At 44.7% G+C, this 6,801-nt stretch overlaps 1 pseudogene; it reads left to right on the top strand.

The window, feature by feature from the left end:
- Positions 1 to 3,047: 3,047 nt before the first annotated feature.
- On the top strand, positions 3,048 to 3,844 carry LOC140517566 (large ribosomal subunit protein uL30 pseudogene; annotated as a pseudogene).
- The last annotated feature ends 2,957 nt before the right edge of the window (positions 3,845 to 6,801 follow it).

Genomic DNA, 6,801 nt, shown 5'->3' with positions numbered 1-6,801 from the left:
CAATATGGTTGCCCTTGCTATGTCCACATTCTTTATAGCTGTGTTACCTGGAAGCTCCATTTTTCTGTTTTGATTGTTCATGTATCTCTGCCTTGATCTGTCTTGGGAGGAGAAGGGGAAGAAACTGCTCAAATGCTTTCAGTGTTACCTGTGACACCATTATTAACAAATTTTCATTGTTAATTCACAAATTAGGGAGAAAATCTTGTCTTATGCCAAGGGCCTTGATTTGAAGGTTGGGAAAGGTGCTTGCTCCATTTAGTGGATGGAAATCGAATGTGTAGATTTCTATGAACTCAGAGGTTGGTGGCTCAGGAGCAGTGACTGAGCACTGCACCAGAGGTTAGCCACCTTAGATTCTTATCCTACTTCACCCTTGAACTTGGTACATGGCCTTGTGTAAGTCCTGTCTGAAGATTGGACTGGGGCAAAGCAAGGTCCTTTGGACTTCCAAGACCTAGGATTCTTTCAATCCTTTAACATCTTGGAGCCTCAGTTTCCTCATTTGGCAACAATAATCACCTTTCAAGGTTGTTCTGAGGATCTTGAAAAATGAGGAAGTTAGAATCAACCTCTAAGGCCCCTTATAGATCTAACCTGTGATCCTGTGATTTATGGGAAGACACAGAGATGGATCCCATCAGATGAGAAGGAAGGTTGCCATCTGCACCAACAAAGGAAATACCATGTGAATAAAACCACGACCATGTCAGTGTGTTCTAGTACTCAGGTTCTCATCCAGTGGTTGTTTATAAATTTAATATTTCATGTCAACCTTTCCATTCCATAAAGGGTCACAAATTCTTAAGTGCCTGATGTGGGATTTGAACTCAGATCCTCCTGACTCCAAGTCCAATACTCTATCCACTGTCCCACCTAGTTGCTTCTTTCAGTAGTGCTCTTCAGTAGTAGCCCTCCTCCATCCCTGGGCCACTACTGGAAGTGCATCTAGCTTGTCAGATCAATCTGAGCTTGTATCCCCACTCCATGGCCTTTGAGAAGCTGGAGTCATCTTGGCACCAGGAGAAGTTACCAGGGTGGGCTTCAGTGGGCTCAGTCTTACATATGAGTGCCCTCAAATGAATAATTCACTCTCTCCATGCCTATGACCAAGACGGCCAAATGACAGCAAGATTCCACATTGCTTTCCCCACAGAAATGATGATGTGTATTAAGCAATGGCTTTAGGCAAAGCCCCTCATTGTGAAAAACCCTTGGGCTACGTTGAGTGCCCTGGTCTCCCCCAGCAATGTGAACATGACTAGTCATGGCACAAGAGTACCTTCTTTCTGGGACATTCTTCTGAGACTTCCCACACCAGCCTTCAAGACAAAAAGGCAATGGAGGGGTTAGGCTAGGGACAGAGGTAGCTAAATAGAGCAGTGGACTGAGGCCAGAGTCAGGGAGACCTGAGTTCAAATCCCTCTTCAGACACTTACCAGCTGTGTGACCTTGGATAAATCACTTAACTTCTAGCTGCCTCAGTTTCCTGATATGTAAAAATGGGCACAACAATAACACCTATTTCCCATGGTTGTTGTAAAGATAAAATGAGATAATATTTGTAAAGAGCTTTGCAAACCTTAAAATATTGTATAAGTGCTAGCTGCTTCTGTTGTTGTAATGTTGCTGTTGTGGTGCTGCTGTTGTGTTTGACCCCAGAAGGTGGAACAGGGGTGTGAGTGGGGAGGGTCAGGGAGAGGTGCAAAGAGGCCAGCTTTGGCAGGATGTCAGGAGATGCTTCTTCAACCACAGAACTCTGCCAAGATGCACTGGGTGGCCCCTGCCGGCTGGAAGGTACCAGACTTTGGAGGATTCCATGCTGAGAATGGACCACCACCACGACCTGTGTGACAGAGGGCATTCGTTCAGTGTATGGGTGGGGGTGGAGCCCTTGAGATCCTCCCCACTCTCCAATTTCATGGTTTTGGGACAGCCTCTCTGGCTCTATTTGGTTCCAGCCATACACACTTAAGGACTTTTTCCATTGCCTTTTGGGCATGTGAGGAGTATCGGAGGATGGAGATCTATAGCCAGGATTTCATCAGTGGATTAAACTCCTGGTGTGGGACATCCCTCTTCCAGTGCAGATCAGCAGGTACATTGATTAACATCTCCTGTGTACCAGACATGGTGCTGACACTGAGGACACAGAGGCACTCCCTTATGGAGTCTATATTCTACTGGTGAAAAGAAAATGTATTCAGATAAATAAATACAAAATATGTATGACAAAGCAATTTGGGGCAGAGGGAGCACTGATGACTCCTCATGGGAGGTGGTCCTGGAGCTTATTACCCTTGCGGGGAATTAGAGATTCCAAGAAGCGCAGGTGAAGAGGGAGAGCACTCCAGGTATGGGGTACAGCCTGGACAAAGGTCCCTGAAGCAGAAGATAGGATGTGCCCAGGGAACCTCAAGTCAGTTTGGGGTGGAATGTAGAATGCATGACGGGGCATATCAACCTAATGAAAAAGTAAAATTGGAACTAGACTATGATGGGCTTTAGCTACTCATGAAAAGTTTGTGTTCAACTATCCTAGAGGTGATAAGAAGCTATGGAGGCTTCTTGAGCAGTAGCAAGGTCAGATGTACTTCAGAAAAGAAGAAACTAACTCCTAGCTTAGAGCCTTTGAAAGCTGCCTGGGGCACTGAGAGGTTACGCCCCTTCCCCAGGGTCACACAGGCAGACTGGCCAGGAACAGGACTCGAACTCAAGTTTTCCCCTTTAATCATTCCTCCATGCCATGCTGCCTCACTCATGCCTATATGTAGAATGGGTGCAGTAGTAACTGTACCACCTACCTCCCAGAGCTGTGGTAGAAATTCAGTAAGGTTGTGGATATAACTGATACATAAATGTTATTCATTATTGGTGGAGTTCATAAGAGGAACCAGCATAGACTGGGTGAGGGACTCATTTGAGGACCTTTCCTTTGGATTTAAGCTAGTAAACCTTCAAAACTCCTGGCAAAGAGTAGGAGAGAGTTCCCTTGGGCCGCCAAGATCCTTCTGCAGGTCACCTGTTCAAGGAACTGCTTGGCTCTTTTTCCGGCTGGAATCATGGCAGGCACAGAAGAAAAGAAGCTACCATCCGTTCCAGAATCCCTTCTGAAAAAGAGAAAGACTTTCGCGATACTGAAGGCAAAATGCTTGAAGAAGAAGATGGCTATAAAAAAGCTCCACAAAATACCAAGAAAATTTATCTATGAAAAAGCTAAAGCCTGTCACAAGGAGTACAGACAGATGTACAGAAGTGAAATCCGACTGGCTAGAATGGCAGGAAAAGCTGGCAGCTACTATGTACCTGCTGAACCCACGTTAGCTTTTGTGATCAGAATCAGAGGGATCAATGGTGTTAGCCCAAAGGTCCAAAAAGTGTTACACAGCTTCTTCATCTTCACCACATCTTCAATGTAACTTTTGTTAAGCTTAACAAGACTTCCATTAAGATGCTGAGAATTGTGGAACCACACATGGCGTGGGGTCTGTGATCGACTTGATTTATAAACGTGGTTATGGCAAGATCAAGAAACAGAGAATTGCCCTGATGGATAATGCCCTTATTGCAAAATCTCTTGGTAAACATGGAGAGGACTTGATCCATGAGATCTACACTGTTGGCAAGCACTTCAAAGCTGCCAACAACTTCCTGTGGACCTTCAAATTATCTTCTGCAAGAGGCGGAATGAAGAAAAAGTCTACACACTTTGTGGAAGGTGGAGATGCTGGTAACAGGGAAGACCACATCAACAGGCCTATTAGAAGAATGAACTAAAGGTCTCTGCCATGATTATTTTTCTAATGGTGTGTTCAATAAAATGCCTATGACAAAACTGAAAAAAAAAAAATAAAAAAAGAAACTACCTGGTAAGTCAGAGTTCCACCTGTTATCCACCACCCTTATCTTGTGCTCTTTCAGACTTAGGACAGTGAGGAGCAGTCCAGCCCTGCACCAAAGTGATCTCATTTGCTCTCGAAAGCCTGGACTCTGTGCAGAGGACCAGCTCCTTGGGACACCTGCTGCCTGAGTGGTGTGGAATGGGCAAGAGGAAATCCTCTTAGGAACCTGCTTTTGGGGGATTCTCCAACTCTTAGAGACAGTGCCCTCAGGTGAGAATGCCTGCTGTGCTTGACTAAGGGAGGGTAAGGAAAGGGTGGAGAGGGTCCTAGTGTGGGCTGGTACTAAGGAGAGGTGTAGGTTCAAGTCTCGGCTCCGCCACTGATGTGGGACACATCTCTCAACCTTTCGGAGCCTCTCAGTTCCCTCAGCTCTTAAATGGACACATTACTTGCCAGTCCCTACCTCACAGGGTGGGTAGGAAAACATGGATGTAAAGTGGTACATGAATGTGAACTCGGATTAATTCTGTAGTGAGGAAACCACTTGAGCTGGATTCCTTTTCCTTTCAGGGGCTCCAGCTTGTCATGTGATCTCATTGTATCATCTGACTGTTTTGAGAAATCAGGACTGTGGCCAGGGAGGATTTTGGTGTGAGACAGCAGAACAAATGCTGGTTTAGGACCAGGGTTCAAATGCTGCCTCTGCCGTTTACTACCTGTTTGGTCTCAGGAAAGCATTTTGCCTCTTTTGACTCAGTTTTCTCATCTATGAAGCAAGGAGGCTGAACTTGGTCACCTCTGAGGTCCCACTACCATTCTCTGATCCTAGCTATGACACTCACCTGGCGTTACTGCTGGTACATTCCTCATTACTGCTGGGATCTCTGAAACAGAGGAAAGATACTAGATTTAGAGCTATAAGGGCACCTTAGAAGGCATTAAGTCCACATGCCTCATTTTACAGAAAAGAAACTGAGGCCCATAAAGCTTACATGACTTACCCAGCATTAAGCAGTTACTAGGTCAGGCAGGATTTGAACCCAGGTCTTTCTGACTCCAGGTCCAACTCTTTCTCCACCATACCCTACTGCCTGGAGAAATTCAGCCATATGGATTTTCTGGGAAATGGCCCTCCCTAATTAAAGGAGAGGTGGCTTGGCCATGGAAGTCTCTTTTTCAGATTTCTTCACTAGTCAGAAACCAGGAGAAGCCTGGAGGTTTTCAATGTGGTTTTACATGTGGGTGATGGCAGCAGCCACCAGTGTTAATGAGAGTCCTATGTTTGCCTTAGAAAAGAAAATGGCAGAATTCAAATAGACCCTGGCTGTGTCTAACCAGGAGTCCAAGGTCTCATTCCCAAACCTCTGGTTCTGCACTGTTCTGAAGGAGGCTTGGCCATCCTTTTGCGTTGTCAGAGGTGCTGGCCAATGTAGCAGAGTACAGGGAGCAGGAAGGGTGAGTGGGAAAAGAACAAGGCTGAAGCAGGGCTGACTTTGGGCTCACACTGGCAGCCCCCTTGCTCGAGAAGACCCTTCTGAGCCTCCTCCATGTTTCTGGATCTCCCCAGGGCCACTGATCCTTTTAACAAATGTCATCATTTGGTATGTGGCTTGGGCATTGCTGCTTCTGGGGATTTTTCATGAAGTTTAACCTTGGTGTCTGAATATAAACCAAAGCATATTCTCTTTCTTTCTTTCTTTCTTTCTTTCTTTCTTTCTTTCTTTCTTTCTTTCTCTCTCTTTCTTTCTTTCCTTCCTTCTTCCTTCCTTCATTTCTTCAAGTTTTCATCCACCAAATGACTAATATGAAAATATCACCCATGATTACACATGTATAACCTATATCAGATTTCTTGCCATCTCAGGGAGGCTGGAGAGGATGGAGAGAGGGATAGAATTTGGAACCCAAAGCTTAAGAAAAAATGTTGAAATGTTACAATTTTTTTTGCATGTAACTAGGGAAACATAAAATATTAAAGCTGGGGGAACCTGAGATTCTGGATCCAAACATGTAGTACTTATTGTTGTTGTTGTTGTGTTCGTCCTTCGTTGCCGAAGAAGACCATGACATCAGGGAAATGATGACACAACTTGCACTTGACTTTGTTTTGAGTGAGGAGGGCTGTGCAGGTCACCAGTCTCACTTCTCCTCCAGAGTCATCTGAGTCCAGTGACCTGATATTCATCAGGATGACTGGAGATGGCCCAGGATGCAATGGGAGACCTTGGCCTTTTCACTTACTCACTTAGGGGAAGGTATTGCCCATTGAGTATATGGGCCTTTTTAAGAAGTGGTCAGGGAATGGCCCTTTTAATGAGCAAAAGAGAAAAAAAAATAACTAAATCAAACTGGGAGGGAAACAGAAACTGCTACTATTGATAATCACCCTAAGCCAGTAATTAAGTGAAGCTTGGGCAGGGACATATTCTTGTTGACCCTATGGGCTTCAGAGTATACCGGGTTTAAGGTTTTGGGAAGCAGAAGGATGGAAGGAAGGAAGGAAGGAAGGAAGTAAAGAAGGACATCTAGTCAGTAAACCCCAAAAGAAGAGGAGAGGGAGACAGAAGAGAGAGGATGAGATGGGTTACCTAGCTAGCTAGGTCCCCATTCAGGCAGCTCAGTCTACTCACAGGTTGTGTTCATCCTTTGGTTTTGAAGTTATAGATAGTACTTTGACAATATAGTCCATACCTATATAATAGAGACAGGATCTTGCAATACTTAAAGGGAATTCTCAGGTTGTCCCTGAGTGGAAAGTAAAAAGTTCCCAGTTCCTTTAATTAATCCTCCCAGGATAGGATCAATCAACTAGTGAGCATTTATCAAACACCCACTATGTCTCCAGCATAGTTCTAGGTGCTGGGAATACAAAAACAAAATAAAAAAAAGAAGTAGTTTATGCCCCCCAGTATATTGCTTTCTATTGGGAGAAACAACATTTAGGGGCATATAAACAAAC

The sequence above is a fragment of the Notamacropus eugenii genome, chromosome 1 (genome assembly GCF_028372415.1).
Source record: "Notamacropus eugenii isolate mMacEug1 chromosome 1, mMacEug1.pri_v2, whole genome shotgun sequence".
NCBI classification, from domain to species: Eukaryota; Metazoa; Chordata; class Mammalia; order Diprotodontia; family Macropodidae; genus Notamacropus; species Notamacropus eugenii.
Note: the sequence above shows the minus strand (reverse complement) of the source record. Positions and strands in the feature narration are given on the sequence as shown.